Source organism: Pinus tabuliformis, chromosome 5_2, assembly GCF_031772625.1.
Source record: "Pinus tabuliformis cultivar Carrire ecotype Pingquan chromosome 5_2, CPIR1, whole genome shotgun sequence".
NCBI classification, from domain to species: Eukaryota; Viridiplantae; Streptophyta; class Pinopsida; order Pinales; family Pinaceae; genus Pinus; species Pinus tabuliformis.
The window spans coordinates 792,967,486-792,992,179 of NC_142306.1; positions in this window are offsets into that span (position 1 = coordinate 792,967,486).

The following is a 24,694-nucleotide window of genomic DNA, read 5'->3' on the forward strand; positions in this document are numbered from 1 at the left end:
TTGACATTCAACACAGATGCTCAGTGGAGCAGTTGACATGATCCAGAAATTGCTTGTTTTTGAGTGTTTTCAAGTGGAGAACTGATATTCAGTGCTGTGGTTTGCTGACCTTGTTCCTCTAGGGGTAAGAACAACATGTTTAGGGACTTTGTATCCCTTAGATTATGGACATTTCATGCTTCATGCTGCAAGGCACAAAAATGTCTATAACAGTTGCCCCCTAAAGCATGAGGTCGTTTATCGGGTGAAATGCTTTATCAGGAGGATCCGAAGTTCATTCAATCGCTGAGAGGTGACCTGTAATAAGATACAATACAATACATTATTTTTCATTCTGCTTTCATGATCTATCTGAGGCGGGCATTCCCATGCTCAGCTTTATAAATTCATTTTGGTACATAGAACAGACGATCGTCTGATGGTAGACTGATAATTCTCTGCTGAAATTATCATCCTTTGAGTAGGATGATCATCTGCTGCAATGATGTACATGACAAATGTCTTTATATTTCCTGAATATATATCGTAGCCCGGATGGATGAAACTAGATCTGGGGTCTTCAAACTCGTTCGATCTTCACTCTAAGTACAAGTCGATCCATGTGAGAATTGCGCTGAAGTCGAACATGGAAAGACATCGCTTGATTACCGGTCAATGATGTAAACCGTTAACAAGCGCGAGAGGAATCACCGATAATGATAATGATCCTCAAGGTACTGCAGTACAATTCACGTGGTGTGAATAAAGGACTTGGCGTCGAACACCACGCAAAATCTTCTAGTCGAAGGTCATTGATGTATACCTGTCGCCGGAAGTGAGAAACTTGCCATTGAGGCATGCAAGCTTCAAAGTACTGAGGGGGTTGTTCCTAGATCAACTTCTTGGATAATGAGCTGAAGTCGACAAGAAGCGATCCGTCAAAGGAGGGCCTTAATGAATCCCACATCAGTGACACGGAATGGAGCTAATGATTTTAGTGGAGGTGAATACAATCTGTGACATATGATTCAGGGTGGCGATCATGGATGGATGAACGATAATGTATGGCAGTGGATGGGACACGGTTGACTCTTTCTGAACGACATCTCTTGAACATATAACGACACTGATGCGATGGATCGGTAGCATTACCCCAAATGTGGATGGTTTGGCGAAGACCATGGTGATGAGACCGGTGAATGAAACAACCCAACCCGATGTGGTACGGAGGAAAAGTGTCATGTTCAAGAGCGACTTGCTACCATTAAAGCTTTGAGGTTCTCCCAATTTTTCCCCAGTCATTTCTGACCAGTACCTCTTTATTTTTGTCAAGCTTGAGGAGGATAACATATGCTTGTTCTATAACCTGCCCTTCGGGCAAGCCCATCGTTATATTTTAACGAGCCTAGCGATAGGGAAACTTGTTCTCATCTAAAGACAAGTTTGTCGCTATTTAATCATTTTAACGAGTCTAACGACAAGGAAAACTCGGTCCTTTTCATTTTTAGAGAGTCTGAAAAGGTACAGAAAGTTAACTCCAAAATTCCTTTTTCGTCATCTAATCCCTTAAGTCCGAAAAAGTATAAAACAATACAGAAGGGATGAGTTTTCGGTACTTTTAACGAGCCGAACAAAACAAGCGCTCGATCTTTTTGTGAAATAATCCCTCAGGTCCAAAAAAGATTAAAATCTAGAGGAGGGATAGCTCTTCCGGTCGTTTAACGAGCTGGAAGGCCAAAACTCGGCAAACTTTTCATATTTTACGAGTCAGATGAAAAGAGCTCAAAGAAGACTCGTCTTTTGAGGAACGAGTGATAAACAGGGATAGCAGCAGATTCCAGGTACAGGTTGGAATTTTCCAATCACGGCAGTGTCACAAGGATGGCTAGGTGAAATCACTCTTCGCAGCTGTTTCTCAAAAGAGGTAAACACTCATATGGAGGTGAACGATCGGCCAAATGAAAAGTGGAGGTGACGGTACACAAACACGACCAAGGCTTTTATGGCTGATGAATTTACGATCACAATGGTTATTTACCGGTTCATTTTTTCTGGATGAGCTTGAACTCTAAGGGAAAGCCTGCTCACAATCTTATGTTTATTTTTTAACGAGCATGAACTATGTGCTAAAACTGCTCGGATCTTGCGTTTATTTTTTAACGAGCATGAACTATGTGCTAAAACTGCTCGATGATAAGTTTGCATGCCCCCAGCATAATAATGCAAATCGAGGTGCATGCCCCCCAAGCTTCATTGCATTCAACTCGGTGGTTGGAATGAAGGTTTACCTTTGAGAAAGGGGATTTGTTTCATTTTCTAATGAGGTTGACACAAGATAAGAACCGTCCTCGGCGTCCAAATCCATTAGATGTAGAAGGTTTCATATTCCACTGTGGCCACTTCCGCCAGATTACTCGGAGGCGGTAGGGCAAAAGTACCCATTAAGGCAGGGTCTTTTAGGAGACCTACTCCGATATTTTGGAGCGAATGATTCCTTCCATGGATCATTGGAATGCTTCCCGTAACTTGCGAACTGTTGGGGAGAAAAGTTTGTTGGTCAACGATTGTAATTCCTCCTTGGAAGGGAAATGCAATCTTCCTAAAATAGGTCGACACAACAGCTGCCATGGCATATATCCATGGTCTTCCTAGTAGGATGTTGTAATCAAGATTCCCATCGATGACTTCAACATCTATTTCTACCGTTTTTCCCTCTAGTTCAACTTTCAAGTTATTTAGTATACCATATGGGGTATATGTCCTTCCGTCAAATGATTTTAACGTTGTCGCAGACCTCGACAAGGTTGGAGATCCTAAAGTTTTCCAGCAACTCATCGACATAATGCATGTAGATGCCCCCTCATCAATAATTGTTCGATGAACATTTTTGTTGAGGGCTTTCACTTGAATAAGGAAAGCTAGTTGAGCTGGTAATTGAGGGTCATATCCTTTATGATCAAAGGCCACAAGATCGGAATCCATTGGGTCAATTCCACCTATTGCTGATAATAAAGCTTGCTCTTGGGAGAAGCAATTTTGTTGTACCTCAAGTGTCGACATAACGGACGGCGAATGGGCCAGGTCCTCTATCTGTGCTATTTTCGCACAAGGATTAAATGTCGATTTGTGTACTGCTCCCTTTTGCGACTTTATCATTGGCTCAGGGACGATGGGTGGCACAACTTCGGTCAAAGTTGTTGTCGAACTACTAGGTTGTTCATTAGCCTTGTTGTTCGACAGCTTTGGATTCCTGTAATCCTTATTCCTCGTCAAAGCATCATTTTGCTGCTTTGATACAGACAACATAAGCACTTGGGATCGGGAAGCATTTTGATTAGCAACCAGTTCGGTTCTCGGGCTTGGAAATGGATCAGTCAACACAGCTGAGGTTTTCGAACTCTTAAAGAATCTTTTAAGCTCAGCTTTGTATGGACAATCTGCTGTCCAATGATCCTCATCGCATATATGACACCCCATCGGGGGTTTCCTTTTTCTCCCTTTCTTTTTCTTCTTGCCCCCTGGTTGCTTCAGTCGTTTGCCCTTGTCGTCTGACACGGCACTTACTTCCGAGGCAAGAAGTTCCTCATTTGCATTTTGATCGGAAATCATACGGGCCTTTTTAGATATAGCCTTTGTCGATTTCATGTCTGTTGCACTAATCACGCCATCGCCGGCATGAGAGTCACTATTTGATTTAGGAGGAGGAGGAATTGAGAATTCCGGTCTAGGGGTGTCAGGTATTTTGTCGTAGAGCGTGCCGGACTGAGTATAGACCAAGTCCAGATATTGCGCACGAGCGATAACCTGCTCTTCCGTTACGACCCCCCCTTTTGCCACATCTTCCGTGATGGCAGGAAGTAATGACTTGATAAACCATTCAGCTAATAGCTGATCGGGAACGTACGTTTTTACCATCCTACGACGACGTCGCCACTCATGTATATGATCAGATATGTGGGTGGCAGTCGTCTGTTTGAAGTTGGTAAGGAGTTCTGTTCCCGTTTCATACCTTATCGGTAATTGAAAATGGGTTAAAAAGGTTGTGGCTAAGGTACTGAAGTTGTCGAACGAAGCTCTAGGCAATTCAATGTACCATTTTTCCGCTGGACCTGTTAACGTCCTCTGAAAGAGGCGAAGTCTTATCGAATCATCATTCAAGGTATTCGATGAACACCATAGATGGAATGTCATCACATGATTCGACGGATCTTCACCCGGATTTCCATTAAATTTAGGAATATCTGACGGAAGTTTATGCGGAATCGCTGGCCACCAAGGGGCATAAGCAATTGGATCATTCGTCAGCCGGTTTAGATCTGGTAATTCTAGAGTTGCTACAAAGGGCAACTGTTGGTTCAGATTAGGCGAAGCATATCCAGGATAAGATGGTATCGCCTGAGCAACGAGTCTTTGCAGACCAGCATAATGCTAGCAACTTTGACAAGGTTGATGGGCATAACCATTATAGTATGGTTGCCCATTACTTACAAAGACTTGTTGCTCAGGTCCTTAATATGATTGCTGGAATGGCGGTTGTTGAGATTGAACCAGCTCTGGTTGTTGGACCATTTGCTGTTGACCAATACTGGATGATTGACCAGGATGAGGAGTCACAGTACTTGTTTGAGCCTGAGTCGCTCCAGATAAGGAGGCACTACCCTGAGATTGTGATTGAGTCATTGACACAAGAGGTTGTTGTATTGCAACCTGAGAAACTTGGGGTTGACATACAACAGGTGGAGCTTGTGCTTGCGACACATTCACTATAGCAGGTATGGTGGGAATATTCGACACAGGGTGTACTGGTTGCATTGAATATAGAACCCCTGGTTGTTGAGGCAGTATTGGTACCCAACCGCTGGATGTAATTCCAGTTTGACCTGAACTTTGTTGTAAACTCCCATATGGTTGTTCTCTGGGAGGGAACAATGAAAGAGCATACTGCCCTCCATATGGTGGAAATCCAGTACTTAAAGGGTAAATTGGCCTTTGAAGACACATTGGATCAATTTGTTGAGTTTCAACATAAGAAATACCAGATGATAATCCGGATGAAGAAATAGGAACTAACCATGTCGTCGTCCCTGATTGGACTCCGGCTTCTTGTTGACAATTTGCCGGGACAGATGGTATACCAGCGAACATCGTTGGAGTAGCAGCAGGAGGCTCTGCTGCTGCTATGTCGGACGACACAGTCCTAGATGTCGACGGTTGTTCAGACATATCTAGTCTATCCAAAAGATTTCTTAGCGATTCTACAAGAACTTACGATCCCAAAAGACTAACTTCGAAAATCAACGAGGGAATGGTGATGATTATCCCGTTTAAAATAAATTTTAACGACGCTTAGACACAACTTGCTTTTTCACTTTTAAAGAGTCGAGAAAAAGCTAAAGATGACTCTACTCTCCTTCGATGTTTTAACGAGCCCGAAGTGACAAATGCTCGGCTGGACTTTTTCTGTTATAGAGTCTGAAAAAGGCCAAAAGAAAATGCTCTGGAGATCTAGGCAGAGGGTGTGCCAAACCTTTCGCGAAACCACAGAATATGTTTTACGGTACGGGTGGTCGATCTTCGTGAATGCTGTGTTCACTGCATCGCGATCAGTAGGGCGGCTGACACGGCTTCCTAAGGATAAAGGATAAATGCCTATAGGGGTCTCCCAATATATACTCGATGGTACGTGGGAGCACAAGTCCGTATTAGTGCTATCGTCCCTCAGGAGGAATCACCCACCTTCGTAGAGATCGACAGTCACTACGTTTAACGACGCCGGAACACGTCTCTACCTAGACCTCTACTGTGAGCGTTATGTTGCAAAGCGTTGTTAGGTTCATTCAATATATTTTAAGTTGATCTTTTTAAAGTTTGTCTTTCAGGATCACCACGAGATGTATTGGTACAAATTCCTAAATGCAGTTTAAGATGATAAGCAAGCTTTATAATCTTTTAACTTTGAAAATCCTAACTACTGAGGGAAAAGAAAGACATCATCTTTTCACACAGATCATAAAGCACACATTAATGCACTTTCTCCTAGATCAACATGCAAACTTATCAAAAATGCAAATGCAAAATGCAGGTATTTCTTTTCTCTTTCTTAATGTTGATGTATTACAAAAAGAAAGCTGTTGTATAATTTTGAATTCAATTTCAAGTGAAAGCAAACAAGCTTGTCCAAAATCAAAAGACACCTTAGGATTTACTTGTTTCGACACTAGAAATATATAAATTCAAACCATATGACGAAAGAAAAAGCTCAATCAGCTATGAACAGCAAACAAACTAACTCTTAAGATCACTACGACACTTATCACAGTTCTGGATCTAAGAGGTCACAGCAAGACTAGTTCGCTTTTCGTTATGGGAAACTGTAAATGATGTAAGAAATACACAAAGAACAAACACAGTTTCTTTATACAACCGAGGCGGAATAGTGGCAAGGAAAGTTGGTTTCAGATAGGTATATTGACTGGTAACAGGCTGCAAAAACAAGGGTGAAAGCAGGGCAAGAAACAGCAGGGAACCCCAGTAGCACAAGGCAAGACTGGTTCAACGCAGGTAATACACTGTCAGTTTGACATTCAGTGCAGGTAGCCCCTTCGGGAACTGCGCTGAAATGCAGACTGCCTTCACAGTGCCTGCACTGAAGAACGAAACTTTTGTTTCTCTTGGTTTCCGGGTCACAGATTGCTCAAAAATTCACAGTTTTTGGCCAAATCAGAAGCTATCAATCAAGTACACACTAAAGGATAATTAGGAGGATGAAAAGCTATCACTAAGAGCTGTTCAGAGTCCTTGTGGATCAGCTCTTCAAATCATAAACATGCCCAGAAACTGAGCTAGAGTAGCTACCCTCTACTTTGCATTTGAAAGATCCAAATGCAGTTCGATTCGGTACTCCCTGTGTTTATGAAATGAATAGCAAAAAACACAAACAACCAACAAGATACGATCCCCAGCGGAGTTGCCAGTTTGTTGTAGGGAAAAGTATCCAATACGGAATGACCCTATCCCACTCTAAGGGTGATAGTACCTCAGCAACAACCGAAGCAAAGCTATCTAAGATTTCTTCTTTATGAAAGTAAAACAGGGGAGAAAGGGATCCACTAACCGATGTCTTTCACTAATGATTGATCCAATCTTCTCTCCTTGCTGCTTGCTCCCAGCTCCTTGCTCTTTCACTGGCTCAGCTACAAAAAGATCCTGCAAAAAGGCAAGAGAGGGAAACTACAAGAAGCATACATTCATAATTGATTCAAGGATTAGAATAAATCAAATACACAAGTATAACAATACACCATTGAGACACATGCATATAGAAGAACCTCAAATGCTTTATTAATGGAAGAAGTAAAGTTCAAGGAGTGTTACAACCATAAGAGGCCCAATCCAGCAACACCTCCCAGCAGAAAGAAATCTCCTCTTCACCTCCTTCAAAGCAATCACCCAATAGCTCTAAACTCAAACCAACATCACTTCCTTACATTCACAAAATTCCAGCCTCCATAGACCTCATGAGAGAGCTCTATATATAGGAGTTTTGGAGAAAGGATGAGTCAGCTTGAGGCTGGCTTCAAGCTGACTAGTGTCCTCTCTCACTTCAGTTATACTCCAGTTCTTGAGTCCACTTGGAGATCCTTGCTTCCACTTGGAGTTTAAGAACCTCTTACTCATCACTAGGTGAATTCCCTGATCCAAGTGTCATTTTGGAAGCTTCCTGGGTATTGACACCTTGAGGAATGACTGTGCCACTTGTCCAATCTTGCTCAGCGCAGGTAGACTTTGTTGGATTTGACATTCAATGCAGGTACAGAGAGGGGCAGTTGACATTCAGCGCAGATGCTCAGTGGAGCAGTTGACATGATCCAGAAATTGCTTGTTTTTTAGTGTTTTCAGGTGGAGAACTGATATTCAATGCTGTGGTTTGCTGACCTTGTTCCTCTAGGGGTAGGAACAACATGTTTAGGGACTTTGGATCCCTTAGATTATGGAAATTTCATGCTTCATGCTGCAAGGCACAAAAATGTCTATAACAGTGGGGGGTGCCAGGTGGGGAGGGGAGTGTCGGGAGAGGGGGCAGGTAGGGTGGTGCAAACGGGCGGGAGTGGGGAGGTGGGAAGGGGAGCGGTAGGGTGGCAGTGTTATAGACATTTTTGGGTGCTACAACCCCAAGCATGAAATCTCCATAAACCAAGGGCTCATAAGTCCCTAAAAGTGTTGTTCTAACCCCTAAAGGAACAAGGTCAACTGATTATAGCTTCTCCCAGAAGTTCTCCATGAAAAACTGCTCAGAACTGGTTAAAACCGGATCATTTCAGCTGCTCCATAGGCAAAGTGCATTGCATCTCACCTAAATACACTGTGTAGGTGCGTTGCATTTCAAAAAGCCCTTCTATGGGGTGCGATGGGCAAAAAGTGACAAATGGCAGTGTCATTCCGCATGGTGGAGAGGCATCGAATCTTCTAGAAACTTCTCCTGTGACACCTGCCTCTCTGAATTCAACCAAGGATGAGTAAGAGATCATCAATCTCAAAGTGGAAGCAAGAAATATCAGAGGGAAGACACTAATCAAATCACAAGCTGACTCATCTCCCTTACAGATATCTATATATGGATCCCTCATCCCAGAGATCCAGAGGCTGGAATTTTGCATATTGTAACGAATTGCTGTTGGTTTCTTGAGACAACATCAGAGTGTTGGGTGATCTAAGCTTTGTATGAGGTGAAGAGGGGCTTCCTTGCTGAGAGGATGATGCTGGGTCAGAACAACTGGTTGTAACTCCCTTGGCTCTTTCTTGTTTATCAATAAAATCTATTCAATTTTTCCTCCATACTCTTGTGTCATTTATTTTTTATGCATTTGTATGGTCAATTTACATCTGATCCTAGATTGTTTATGATTATAGATCCATGTTCTTGTATAGTGCTATGCTACTGTGATCTTACAGGTAATCTGTGAAGCTGGGCGTACAAGGGAGCAAGTAGCAAAAGACTATCAAGAGAGAGAGGAATCGAACTAGGAGATTAGCGCAAGACAGAGGTTGGTCTTCCTTGTTCTTCTCTCATCTATATTTCATAAAGGAAAAATGAAAGTAGCTTTACTTTTTTTGTTTCTAAGGTAGCTACCACACCTTAGTGGGATAAGTAGTTCTGTGTAGACACTTTTCCTTGGACGAGACTATAATATACTCCTTGGACAAGACTATATTTATTGCATGGGAGCCATTGTCTCATCACTCTTTAGAGTGATGTGTTTTCCGCACGAAGGAAGAGTGGTCAAGCTCGTAGACCAGCTTTCATTTCCCGGTTCACACAGAGCAAATAGTCATATGCCATCCCTGAATGGTCTTTTCACACAAAGAATGTCTCATCAATCTCCAGTCCGCCCACCTGATGAGCGCGAGTGATTCGGGGGACATGATTGAAACCCAGGGGGCATGCACCCTGGTCTACGTCGGCAGGAAAACTTCGGGTATAGGGTAGGTTTCCGCAAGAGATATATGACTGGACTGTACTCCCGTCTGTGATTGGAAGAGGGGGTTAGACTGGAATAAGATTCTCTTGTCAAAGTTATGTGAGTGGATTGTCTCACCTTTGTCTATTTCGGTAAACATTGCCGAAGAAGTGTTTTGTTTGCGCTGTGAATAGAACAATCTTTGGTAACCCGAAAGAGGTACACCTTTCCTGATAAAACAAATGTTTTGTTGGAGATTTGAAAGGTGACCTTGAAACTCTGTTTTATACCTGGGGGCATGCAAACCTTTTGGCGTGCAAGCGAAGAGCGACTATTTTTTTTTTTAAATTTGTAGGTCCTCTAACCCTTTAAACTTGTAGGATTGGTTGTTTCCTAACTTGCATAAAGAAAGGATGTGGGGAAAAACTGTAAAAATTGCCGTTTTCATATATGAGACATTCTTATTATATGACTGGATTAACCGAGCAGTTTTAGCGCATAGTTCAAGCTCGTTAAAAAATAAACATAAGTCATGAGCAAATGTTTCTCCCCGCGTTTAAGCTCATTAAAAAATGAACTATTTCCCGGTAAATAACCATTGTGAATGTAGTACTTCAGCCTTTAAAAGCCTTGGTCGTGTTCTCATCATCACCTCCACTCCGTATTGGCTGATCATTCACCTCCATTTGATTGTTTACCCCTTTTTAGGAACAGATGCAAAGAGTGATCTTGCTAGCCATCCTTGTAACACTGCCGTGATTGGAAAATTCCAAACCTTACCTCGAATCAGTTGCTACCCAATTTTATCACTCGTTCCTCAAAAGACGAGTCTCCTTTAAGCTCTTTTCAACTGACTCGTAAAATATGAAAAGATTGCCAAGCCATTGGCCTCTCCAGCTCGTTAAAGGGACCGGAAGTGCTATCCCTCCTCTAAATTTTAATTTTTTTGGACCTGAGGGATTATTACACAAAAATATCGAGCGCTTAGTTTGTTCGGCTCGTTAAGAGTATCAAAAATTCATCCCTTCTGTATTGTTTTATACTTTTTCGAACTTAAGGGATTAGATGACGAAAAAGGAATTTTGGAGTTCCCTTTATGTTCCTTTTCAGACTCTCTAAAATGGAAAAGGACCGAGTTATCTATGTCGTTAAACTCGTTAAAACTTAATAGCAACAAACTTGTCCATAGCAGACAAGAACGAGTTTCACTATCGCTAGGCTCGTTAAAACATAGCGATGGGTTTGCCCGAAGGGAAAATTATAGAACAAGCATATGTTATCCTCCTCAAGCTTGACAAAAATAAAGAGGTGTTGGTCCGCAATGGCTGGGGAAAAATTGGGAAGAAAACTTGAAGAAACTTTGTTGGTAGCAAGTCGCTCTTGAACATGACACTTTCACTCTGCATCCAAGTCGGGTTGGGTTGTTTCATTCACTGGTCACATCACCATGGTCCCATCACACCATCCACATTTGGGGTTAATGCTACCAATCCATCACGTTAGTGTCACTGATATGTTCAAGAGAAGTCATTCAGAGAATTCACCTGTGTCTCACCCGCTACAATACATTTACACTCCATTCTTTCATGACCGCCACCCTGAACCTTATGTCATCAGATTGTTTTCACCTCCATTAAAATCATTTTCTCCGTTTCGTGTCATTGATGTGGGATTCATTAAGGCCCTCCTATGACGGATTGCTTCTTGTCGACATCAGCTCATTATCCAAGAAGTCGATCTAGGAACACCCCGTTCAGTACTTTGAAGCTTGCATGCCTCAATGACAAGTTTCTCACTTCCGGTGACAGGTTTACATCAATGACCTTCGACCGAAAGATTTTGCGTGGTGTTCGACGCCAAGTCCTTTATTCACACCACATGAATTGTACTGCAGTACCTTGAGGGTCATTATCATTACCGGTGATTCTTCTCGCGCCTGTTAACAGCTTACATCATTGGCTAGTAATCAGGTGATGCCTTTCCATGTTCGACTCCAGAACATCTCTCACATGGATAGACTTGTACTTCGAGTGAAGATCGAACGAGATTGAAGACCCCAGATCTAGTTTCATCCATCCGGGCTGCGATATATATTCAGGGAAATAAAGACATCAAATGCACATCATTGCTGCACAGATAATCATCCAATCAAAGGGATGATGGCTCTACCAGAATCATCATTCTACACTCAGATGATTGTCCATCCTATGTACATGAAAATGAATTTATAAAGCTGAGCATGGGAATGCCCGCCTCGGCTAGATCATGAAAATTTATGAAGATAATGTATTGTATTGTATCTTATTACAGGTCTCCTCCTAGCTTGAAAGAACTTCGGATCCTCATAATAAAGCATTTCACCTGACATCAAAAGATTAACGACCTCATGCTTTAGGGGGCAATTTTTATAGACATTTTTGGGTGCTACAACCCCAAGCATGAAATGTCCATAAACCAAGGGCTCCTAAGTCCCTAAAAGTGTTTTTCTAACCCCTAAAGGAACAAGGTCAACTGATTACAGCTTCTCCCAGAAGTTCTCCATGAAAAACTGCTCAAAACTGGTCAAAATAGGATCATTTCAGCTGCTCCATAGGCAAAGTGCGTTGCATCTTAACTAAATACACTGTGTAGGTGCATTGCATTTCAAAAGGCCCTTCTATGGGGTGCGATGGGCAAGAAGTGACAAATGGCAGTGTCATTCCACAAGGTGGAGAGGCATGGAATCTTCCAGAAACTTCTCCTGTGACACTTGCCTCTCTAAATTCGACTAAGGATGAGTAAGAGATCATCAATCTCAAAGTGGAAGCAAGAACTATCAGAGGGAAGACACTAATCAAATCACAAGCTGACTCATCTCCCTTACAGATATCTATATATGGATCCCTCATCCCAGAGATCCAGAGGCTGGAATTTTGCATATTGTAAGGAATTGCTGTTGGTTTCTTGAGACAACATCAGAGTGTTGGGTGATCTAAGCTTTGTATGAGGTGAAGAGGGGCTTCCTTCCTGAAAGGATGATGTTAGGTTAGAACAACTAGTTGTAACTCCCTTGGCTCTTTCTTGTTTATCAATAAAAGCTATTCAAGTTTTCCTCCATACTCTTGTGTCATTTATGTTTTATGCATTTGTATGGTCAATTTGCATCTGATCCTAGATTGTTTATGATTATAGATCCATGTTCTTGTATAGTGCTATGCTACTGTGATCTTACAGGTAATATGTGAAGCTGGGCATACAAGGGAGCAAGTAGCGAAAGACTATCAAGAGAGAGAGGAATCAAACTAGGAGATTAGCGCAAGATAGAGGTTTGTCTTCCTTGTTCTTCTCTCATCTATATTTCATAAAGGAAAAATGAAAGTAGCTTTACTTTGTTTGTTTCTAAGGTAGCTACCGCACCTTAGTGGGATAAGCAGTTCTGTGTAGACACTTTTCCCTGTAACAGGCGGGAGTGGGGAGGTGGTAAGGGAAGGAGGTGGGTAGGGTGGCGAGAGGAGGGTGCGAATGGGTGACAGTGGGGAGGTGGAAGGGGCAGGAGTGGTGAGGTGGGAAGGGGCGGGCGTGAGGGGGTGGAGTGAGGGGTGGAGGGGGTGGAAGGGGCGGGCGTGAGGGGGTGGGGGGAGAGGTGGCAGAGGGGTAAGGGGAAAGTGAGAGGATCAGGGGAAGCGCGGGGTGGAGGGGGGTGAGGGGTTGGGGGGTGGAAGGGGTAGGCGTGAGGGGGTGGGGGTAGGGGGCGTGTAGGGAGGGGGGAGGGGTGGGTGTGTAGGGAGGGGGAGGGGGGCAGGCGGGCCTCCTGGATGGTGCATTAAGGAGCTGCCGCAACCCCATCCTATGCCACCATGGCGGCCCGCCCGTCATCCCGCAGAGGTTGCACGATTCTCGGAATCGCTCACCACTCTGCAGATGGACGAGGTGGTGTCGGTGGGCTTCTGCCATTTCTAAGTCTTAATATTTTTTTAGTTTCAATTATCCAATTATACAAATTAAAAATTTATGATATATTTTTGTTGTGGATTTAAGTTAATATGTTTTCATTATTTACTGATTTATATGTTTCTATTTTTCAGGAAAATGGCATCAAAGAAGATTTCTGTGAATCTTTCTAGACCAAAGACTCTTAAAGGTGCAACTTCAAAAAACATTGGTGAACGAACTCCACCTGAGCTCATGGCTACAAATCTTTCAAGTGCCTCAAATGATAAGAAGATGATTTCAGACTGGAAAAATTCAAAAGAGGTGAAATTCCCATCAAGAATCTGCTATGTGAAAGAGAGAGAAAGCAAAAATGTGAATATATATCTACAAATTGATATACCGAATGATAATGGAATTTTTGAGCTGATGGGAAGAGTCACAAATATGTGTTCGGTATCGGACACTGAAGTTGTTTACATACTTACAAAAGCTCCCATGTCACATGAAAGGATTAAATATCAACTATCATATTCGTTGTATGAAATGAGAGAGGTATCTACAAAGTTGTGTAAACAAATTGTAAATGAGATGAGACAAAACATCGTAAGTATTTTTATTTATATTCGTATTTTGTGTTCTTGAAAGTGTCTCGCTATATTTTTTTAACTTTGCTTTTATTGACATATGATATTTTGTTTGGCAGAATTTTGTTGAAAGTTGTTCAATTAGGTTGGGAGGCATTCATTCCATAGAGCATGATATCATGAAAGTTGTCAACAGCTTTTACTAAGTGTCAAAAGAAGATATGGAAAACAAGCAAAATGTAGTAATTGATGATGCTACAAAACTACATCCAAAGGATCAGAAAAAAGGCCTCTAGTGAATAATCTAGCAAGGGGTAGACAAGTTATTTTTGAGGACGATGAAGTTGAAACTGATAGTGAAGCATATGTTGCTATTACTGAAGATGACATTGGAAGAGAAGAGCCATAAAAGATCAAAAGTAGCAATGCCCAAGAATAAATCTATTGAGAATGTTATGACGAAGAAAAGTAAAGTTGAAGATTTTGAAGTAGTCATTACCAGTGGTCAAGAACCTAGTGAAACTTCAAAAGAAAGCAAAGAAATCGTTACACCAGGAGCTGATTTAAAGGATGGCATTATCAAAACAAAACAAAATGCCATTCGACAGAATTTGACAAAGAGAAACTCAATTGATGGTAGTCATACATTTCAGCTTAATGTTAGACAAACCTATAAGGCAAGTGAAGGACAATGTCAATATCAAGTCAGAAAGCCACACCATCTGCATGTTCACAACTTGAAGACATTGATGAGGTACAATCCATACGCTCATGTGGTTAATTATGTGCTTCTTGTTCATCCAGTTCAAGTTCCCAACAAATAAGCATTTGATAAGTCAAAATTTTTTGAATACAATTATTATGTGCTTGGGGGGAACCATTCTATAGAAGCTCAATGACAATTGATAGAAGAATATCCAAATAATCCACATTTTGAAAAAATGAAATGTATCATTCATGTTGGTTTATCGAATATAGAAGAAAATTTAGTGGCATGAGATCATAATTCAGATAATGAATATAGGATGTATATGACTTTCATCCAAAGAGTTAGATTTATTCATAGTGAATTTCAAGAAAAATGTGGTGGGGATAGGATAAATGTTACTGTAGATTTCCGAAGGGAATGTTGTATGGAAATAGGCTATAAAATTGAAGAGAAACTCAATTCAAAAGGTGGAAAATGCAACCTTCCTAGTGATATATTCAGAGGTGTTGATAAAATTTTCCAATTGGCATTTAGAATTGGAGATGTTTGGAAGTTGATTGATGAGATTTTTATCATGTGGGAAATCATTGTCATTAAAAACCAAAAGGTCAAAAAGTATAAGCCATTAATATGTGGCAGTAGTAAATTAGCTCCTGAATTGAAGCAGCTTCCAGAAGATATGACTATCACACCTTGGAGAGCAATGCAAGGAGTGAAAGATGAAAAAAATGTCAAACAATATTATCTCGTGTGAAGTCAGGGGAATTATCATTGGAGGAAATGTCTGAGGAAATTCAAAAGTAAGTTTGTTGAATTATTTTTATTTATTTCTAGATTATAATTTTCTTTTAAATAAAACATGTTGTTCTTGGTACTATTTGTTATACATATCATTATATTAACTTTTTGTTACTTTATCTATGCAGTCACAAAGTTTACATGGAAATTCAAGAACAAATGGTTAAATTGTTGAATGAAGATAGTTGGGATGATGTTGTATGCAACTATCTAGATTCAAGTTATACATCAACATTAAAAGCTTTTTATCTTGCATTTAAAAAGGTATCTTGATTTACACATTCATTTTTATTCATCTGTGTACTATTTTTAATTTATAACTTACACATATATTTGTTTATTTTAAAAAAGATGAAGAAGGATGATAATGGAGTGCCAACTAGCTTTAGAACCTTTATTGAAAAAATAAAGATCGAAAGACTGAGGAAGCAATGTATTAAGAATGTTGAACTTGGTCCAACTCTTACTCATTTCATTTGGAATGGGCTAGACACTATTCAATATCAAGTAATACAAGGCGACTGTGAAGACATTGCTAAACTCATACCTAAGAGGGAGTATGCCCTAGTTATTGCAGATATTCCCCATGGTTTCAATATTCCAAACATTGACTATGATAGTGACCCTTATACTTATCAAGCTCTTAGTAAAGTGGTTGCGGGATTTGTAGAAGTCACGTCATCACCATTATGGAGATTTGTGATATTTCATTCAGACACACAATTGGCAATGATATTGTCAAGCTTCAAGGGGAAAACAAATTCAACGATACAGCTTACATGGTAAGACGTTTAAAATGTATATTTTATTAATGTTGAAAAATTCATTTATGTACAAGTTGATTGAACTTTTACTATTTCATGTTACAGGCAAAAGTCAAATCTTCTTAACCATGAAGATCAAGTATTTATAAATGATTGTGAGTTCATTCATATTGATATTTGGACAAAAGATGATAGTTATGTCTATGATTTTTAATCGGGTAGATGGAAAGATTCATAGTCAAATACTGACTTATGATGTTGTTGTGAGAAAACTAACATATGAAGACAAATAAGCAAAAGGAGAGATAGTTAACATTTATCAAAAACCACAATTATTGATTAACTATCTTATAGACATATGTTCAAATGAAGGAGATTGGGTTCTAGATTTATTTTCTGGCTCAGGTAAGTTTTATTATATGGAATTGAATTTCAATATGTTATTTTTTAATTAATATGTTATTTTACTAATTTACTTCATTATTTCTTTTGTGCTTGATAATTAGGTACAACACTAGCATGTTGCCTACAAAAAGAAAGAAATTGCATTGCAATTGAAAAGGATCCATTACAGTGCAATTTCGTTCAGCAAAGAATTAATGCTCTTCAATTTCTTCCAAATGCAATGCAAGAAATTGGGTTGAAGAAAGGGGACTTTAGTGAATCACGTGTGGAAAAAAAGGCAAAGGAACCTCAACCACCATTACATGGGATGTTTAGAAAGACATACATTGGGAGATTCGCAGACATCAAAGATCCATTAGAAGATGAAAATGAGCAAAAGGACGTAGAAAATATTGTGGAAGAAGACAATGATGAAACTCTAGAGGACGAAGAATTTGGATTACGTGACATTGTTGATTAAATTTAAGTTATGCTTGGAAATTAAGCTCATCTTTTATAACTATTAAGTAGTTATACTTGCAATGTTTTGACTTTGACATTTTATGAGAAGAATATACACTCAATTAAGGTTGTTATGAGTTCAATATTTATAATATGTGATTTTCGCATTAATTTTTAAGTTAATCATTATTTTCTGGGAAGAAAAAAAAGAAAAAGAAAAAGAAAAAGAAAAAAAGAAAAAAGAAGAAGAAGAAGAAGAAAAGAAAGAAAAGAAAAAAAAGAAGTGATTATTATTATTATTATTATTATTAGACATGAAATTCATTAAAAAACTATTATTTAACTATTTTTAGTTAAAATTTTCGTATAAAAATTGTGATTTTCGGATGTCAATTGTAGTAAAAAATTATTAAAACGTGTAGCTTAGTCATGTTTATGTTAAAAATGGATATTTTTATGTCCATTGTTAAAAAATATTGTTTTTTAGAAACAATTATTTCTTGTGGATTGAAAAATTAATTAATGATGTATAAATATGTAGAATATCGAAAATTCAAAATATCGACCTTCTTCTTTAAATGTGCAAAACAATAAAAACCTCAGTACAAAAGAAATAAAATTAAAATAAATACAAGAAAATATGAAGAAAAAGACCACTTCAAAAATTATTAAATTTACAAAATAATTATTTATATTTCATACATTAGAAAAAAAAAAAAAAAAATTTAAAAATGCCTTTTAAGAAAAGGACCTAGTGTAGAATTACCACGTTTTTAAATTAGCATAAAAAACACTACCATCCTAAAACACAATGTACATAAAAAAAATTATAGTGCCAAAAACTAAGCCCTAAAAAACACGTGTGTTATCCATCACCCCTTTTCAAAATCCGGTCACTTTTTTGCTATCTCTACAAAATGGGTAACAGTATGAGTTCCCATTTCAAAGTTTACACTGTTGTCCTTTGTTCGATGCACTAAACTTCTTATTCTTTGTTACATTCTCCTTGTCATCTATATCCTATGGTTTTACTCTCTTCTTAACCCACTTTCCTTTATTCTTCTTACTATCCTTCCAATCTTGCTCAGTCTCAGATCTCCAGTTTGATTGCTCATAACAATGTTTCAACTTTCTAATGGCTTCTTCCAATGATCTAGGATCATCAAACTCATTCTTGTCTTTAAATGACATCGAAAACCTACTAATGAAATTTTGAATCATTGCTTTCTCCTCCTTAATATAAGGCACATATCTAAACTACTATAAGAATCTACTAGTATGATCCTCTTCGGTCATAGATCCCATATTCAACTCATATAACTCTTTTTCCCTTTCATCTTAGTATCTCGCAGATAGATACTTATTCATGAAAAGTCTCTCAAACTCTCTCCAAGTCATCTCTGCTTCCTGAATGCCTCTAACATTATTTACAACTTCCCACCAAATGTCTACTTTCCCTTTAAGACTGAAACTAGCTATCTTGGATTTCATGTTCTCTAAGTAATCATGTAATCGAAAGAACTTATTCATCCCAAGAAACCATGCCTCTACATCCTATGAATTCTTCATTTCTCCATTAAATGTAGGCATCTTGGATTTATTTAACTCATATGGAAAATATCCCTTGTCACTCCTCTTGTACAGGTGATAGCCATGATGACCTTAACGCATGCCTCAACCAGAACTAGATTAAATCCCATTTCCATAGTGTCTCCTATATGATTTTTCCAAGAATCTTCCATATTTGACCGTGTCATCTCTATCCGACCTATGGCCACCATGACACATGCTACCATATTGTCCATGACTTATCCTAAGTGGTCCCTGTCTCTGCAAATCTGATAAACTCTGAAGAATAACTACATTAACCTCTTCTTGTTTCTCTTGTGCCCTATGGTGAGCCTTGGTACTGCACCAAGAATGTTGCAACTCCCAAGGGCTCCTCAAGTCTACTTATAAACCTAGGGTTCGTAAAAACTTCAAGGTGACAGTACTATATGCATAGTAGATGGAATTTTACTCATGCCACGCTCAACTAGGATATCTGATCAATAGTTCTCCAAGACCATTCCTCCTACTAAATTAGAATGATATCTAGCTAATGGAGGTGCAATTTAGAAGCTACCTCTAACTATGAAAATGAGAATGCTATTGAATTTAACTTGCAAATTATATAGAAACAATTCATGTAAAGGTAAGAGCTAAATTACTTGCAGAAAGGAAACTACATTATCTTACAATCATTCATCTAGTTATCAGATCTATTTATAGAAAATAATCTAACCTACCAAACCATAATCAACAATTATATGTATCATCTAACTAACTCACACATGCATGTAAATCACTATTCTATTTGTGCCATATTTGTGATAAGGAAACTAATCATTATTCTATTTTTCGGTGAAGGAAAAGGAGGGTCTGGAGTGGCATAGGAGCTTCCCTTGATTGTGGAGTCATAGCTGGGGGTCAACATCCTTCTAACCTAAGACCAAATTGAAACAAGGATCAAAAGTGGTGAAGAGACATGCTTCTATAGGTGTGTTACGGGAGGCCACTACAGGTGCACTCTACTACTACACGAAGGCTTGTGATGCAACAAGAGGGCTGCTGAGAAGGTTAAAAAGGTGGAAATGATCATTTAAGGGTATGGGAAGGTGGAAGGAGGTTGAGGTAAATGAGTGAAGGGGGGGCCAAATCGCATAGCCAAGCTCAGTGCCTTTGGAAGACCTGTTTTTCACTATGAGGGATGATCTAGGTGGCCCTAGGGAAATGATATGGTGAAATGAATTTTAGGATATAATTTGGAGTTCACAAGAGAATTTGAGTAAGTCCAAGATGGCGGTGGTGAATTTTCCCTTTCCTACATATCCAAAAAACCCTGCAATCATCACATGCATATGCCCATTTATCATTGACAAAATGAAACTACTAGTAGTGGAAAAGATGAATTGATTTTAAATGCTATCTAATCAACCCCAAAACTCTGATCTAATCAATAAAAAAACTCATGAGCTACATCAAGCATATGTAAAACAAGATGAATAACACGAATATTCTTCCAAGGAATCATAACATAATAATTTTGGACTATTCTTGTAAATCCTTCTATTCATGCTCCCATGAGTGAGATGAGGTAGAGGTTGCAATCATAGATTTTTGACAGATTATTCTCTAATGAAATTCAAGAACCTAATAAGAATTCTCAACTAAAAAGAGATAAAAATACATGAGAGTGATCTAATCCCCTTGGGTTGGGCCCAAACCCAAGAGCCTCAACCCTCTGGAACAAACTCATTGATGAATCGATAAGAAACTTCTCATTATCATTGAATCAATGTATAATACATCACATAATAGTAAAAAATAATTGTGCCAAGTACTTGATCTCAATAGCTACCTAGCTGAAAATAAAACTTGAATCATAATGATCTATTTTACGTGTTTATTTATACAAGAGGGTGGATACTAGTTGCTCCCTATAAAATAGGAATATTTGTCTCCCACAAGTTGAGAATGGTGGATCTTTTTCCTGATTAATGACACTTGCTTGGCTGCCAATGACCTCATCTTTCTTGGCTTCGAATGACCTCGAGCTGATGAGAGAGAATATTCTGATATTGGGCTGATTGAGGGAGTTAAAGATGTGGACAACCCCCTAGATTCTCTCCCTATTGTCTACTCTGACCCTGTGCATAGAAATCATCTCAAAAATTGCTTGATTTCTTGCAATTAAATCATATTATGCTACATGACATGAGTAACATCTTTTATCCCTCTCACTAAGTACGATATAAAAAAATGTAAATACATGTTGGAAATAAATAGTTCTAAATATATAGGATGGCATCATGACCCTCATAATGTACCTACTGAAGAGCCTCATCATCAACCCTACTGAAATTGTTTCTCATCCTCTAAGAAACTCAAACATTCATGTGCATCTCATTTATGACCCTAGTGGCCTCCTTGACATCCCAAGGCTCCTCAGATGGTTTACCCTCTTTGGGATAGAAACTTTAATTCTTCTCTATTTTTTTTACACTCTTGCTCTTCTACTTCATTTATTCCTTCTTGTAGGCCTAGAAGCAAGGGTGGATAGATCCCGAGTCCTATCCATGATCCTATTATATAAGGCTGGATAGAGCTTGACCATCAACCTTTGCATGATCATATTATATAAGGGTGTTCTCTTCAAGGAATTCCTTAGCCTTTTAGGAGAGTGATATTCTTTGATCTGAAGGCTATCGGGTAAAGCATGCCATTTTCTTTGGCAGGCTTTCTATGTATCTTCAAAATGTAGGATGCCTTGTTCTTGGTGGGAAATATATTTAGGTGCTAAATCAAAATCATTGTAGATGATGCCATGATTGTTAATGAAAACCATTGGGCTCATTAGCTTGGGGACTCCTCAATTGTGATGGGGACCATTGTGGGAGTTTGTGGTTTCCCTTGCTTGATCCTGGTGCTTTTTCTAGTCTTAAAATAAAGGGGAGCTTCGCTTTACCTCTTCCTTTATGGTTTGAATGGTGTGCTTAAGGTAGATAAAGTTTCATCTCCCTCATGTCCAATGGCTCCTAGGGAAAAACTTGTTTCCTTTGGGGGAATCTCTATTTCTCTTTCGTAAGTAGTCCTATTAGAACTTAATGTCTCTTTTCCTTGTTCCCCCCCCTCTTATTTTTCATATTTTGATTATCCTACTTCTGCCTCCATTTCTTTTTCATCTTTTCTTCTTCTACTGTGCTTTCTACTCTTATCTCTCTTTATTTTTCTTCTGACTTTGCTGCCTCTTCGTCTTTTATCCTTTCCCCTTCTTATTCTCCCTCTATTTTTCCCTCTCTTCCACCAACACTAGAGGTCGGCGTCTCACCTAGTGTGAGGGTTTGTGTCTCTATGACAGTTTCTCTATCCATGTCTATAAATTTGGACCAAAGGATAGGGATTATCAAATTTTTCAAGGCATCCACCACTATCATTTTAAAAATACCATGTTTGCCTAGGTGTTGGCTTTTCCCCTCTTTTACTTTTTGACTCATTTCCCTGATGGAATGCACGAGGAAGTATGGCACACTAATTCTTTGAGAAAGAGGCAACTTTTCCTTGAACCTAAGTTCATGAAGTAATATAAAATGGTAATCATATACCACACTCATTCTTCCCTCATAGGATATGTATTTAAGAATATGGTAGGCCGCCTCATCCCAAGGATAAGGTAGGCTTTCCCTCCTTACTCCATTTTTGTCCTCAATGTGCTTCTTGTTGGCAGTGAAGAAATTATTTTTGGTAGTGACACTGGTGGCTTTGTCTTCTCTACTCCACTTTATCCATAGAGGTAGGTTTTTTACTCTGCTAATTATTTCAAGGCTGAGAGACATAGCCAACACCCTCACCATATTGGTGGCATTGTCCTCTGTTTGTGAATTCATAGCCATGGAAAATTCAAATGAAAGGTCATCATCATACCCTTTCAATAGCTCGAAGAACCCTAACCATTTATGTCTTCTAAACATGTCTACCATAGGAGGGTGTAGGTGGATTCTCTTAGTATCTAAGGGCTCCCTCCTATTAAATCATCCCCCCATCTCTTCATTATGTTCTTAATTAAGTGAGGGAGAGATTCTTCTTCTATAGCTTCAATGTTTAATTCAATGGCAATAGTGAGTTAAAAATTACTTTTTCATGACAATTGCCTATGTTTCAATCACTCTATTGCTCGAAAAGACCTCTTAATTGCTTAATTAAATTGTCACTCTCTATAGAATTGGAGTAAAATTTTCAAGCAATCTAATGGATGTATGAAGGAGATGGTGGCACTTACTTCTTGTCAAGTAGTCTAGGATGAATATGGTAATTTGGAGATAACTTCGAGCCTCTATGTTCTTTTCACCCTCGCAACCTTCCTGTAGCAGTCTCTCAGACCTCTTTTAGTAGTTGCAGGCCTAACTGTAGCTCCTTCCTATAGCAATTTCATAACGGGGTTCAAAAGTCCTCAATGGAGCACAAGGCCTCTCCTCTCCCTAAATTTTTTTCAAATGAGTGAATATGAAAAAGAACCAAAGCCCAATAAATAATATGCCATTTTTGGGTTGAGGCTTGGAGCATTGTGGTGACCTGGCAGTCACACAAGGTTTCTACTTTTGGACCTTTATTCCCACTCTGACTAATTATTTCTCCTCCCCTCATAATCACCACCCACTATTTGTTATCCCAACTAGGCTGATGTGACATCTCCACATTGCATGAGTGCTTACCATCACTTTTAGTTCACTTGCCAAGGGTGGCCAAGTTAACTGGCCACCTCCATCTTATTAAAAAATACTCCCTCGTCATTCATACATTTTCATTATTCATAAATAGGGAGGAGGTAAGAGTTTTCCATACCTGTGGCTACCTCATGATCAAATTGCTACAGGGATTTTCATGCTAGAGCTGGACTATATCATTGGCATCAGGGGAGCTGATTTGCTAGCTTATTTCCTATGTAATTTTCGTTTCTCTTAGTGATACTTTGATTATTGTGCTTGTTGTGTGTGTGTGTGTGTAGGTACATCGTTGATGTTCAATTCATTGTTGCTAGTGGAAAGTCCTACTGGGAGTGATATGACTCCTCTAAGTTGTCTCATAAGGTTCCATCATCCCCCCTTAATGAGAAAAAAATAAGATCAGTTATCTTTGTCATGTACGCAAAGGCTGCTACAGGAGGAGGTTTTCCTTCCTATAGAAATCCTTTCCTTTTCCTCTGGGGTCTTCAACCTACATTGGGGTGATGAGAGAAGTTGTAACTAGTCCCAAGGATGATGCTAGGATCACGAGGGAGTAGTGTAGACTTGTACAGATGAAGATGATGGCTTCTGTGTTTTTTTTAATTTGTAAAATGGTAGGACAGGGTGGAGGAATTTAGTGATTCGTTTTGTTAAATGAGATGGATGAATGATGGATGGATGATGGAAAATGATGGGGGAGCCTTCTTCATTATTTTTAAAGTCATAAGGAATTTGTTGGGTTGTCATTGTCCTCATATCTCCCTCTTGTAGCTTTTAAAAACCCTCTTGTAGTACCAAAATACCTTCTTGTAGCAATTATAGGTCCCTCCTTTAACTATCTAGAGAGGAGGTGAAACTTGAATTTTAGACTAATGGAATGGTTGAGAGACATGATCACATGAGTGGAGATGATTGATAGGAAGTGGATTAATGGAAGAATGAAATAAATATTGAGAATGTTTCCCCTATAGCAATGGAATATGCCATTGTATATAATCTTGCAAAATGAAAAAAAAGGTCAACGCACATGGTATAAATCCTTTTCTTGTGTTTTTTACTTTTTTCTTGAGACACAAAGGTTGCATCACAAAAGGTTTTCAACCTGTATGCCTACCCTAGGTTCCTCGAGAGAGGTTTTCATCTAGAAATATTTTTTTTCTTCTCTTTTTTGCTCCTGGGCTGCCTTAGAGAGGTTTACACCCTAGGATTTGGCTTGAGATGCCTCATTAAGGTTTTCATCCATGATTTTTTTTCTTCCTCTTTTTCCTCTTTTTTTTTCAACAAACATATCTAAAATTGTTGTGGACTAGAATCTACGAGACTCCCAATCATATTGAATTCTATATTGATTGTATTGATGAATTTTGCCTTAGACATAGGT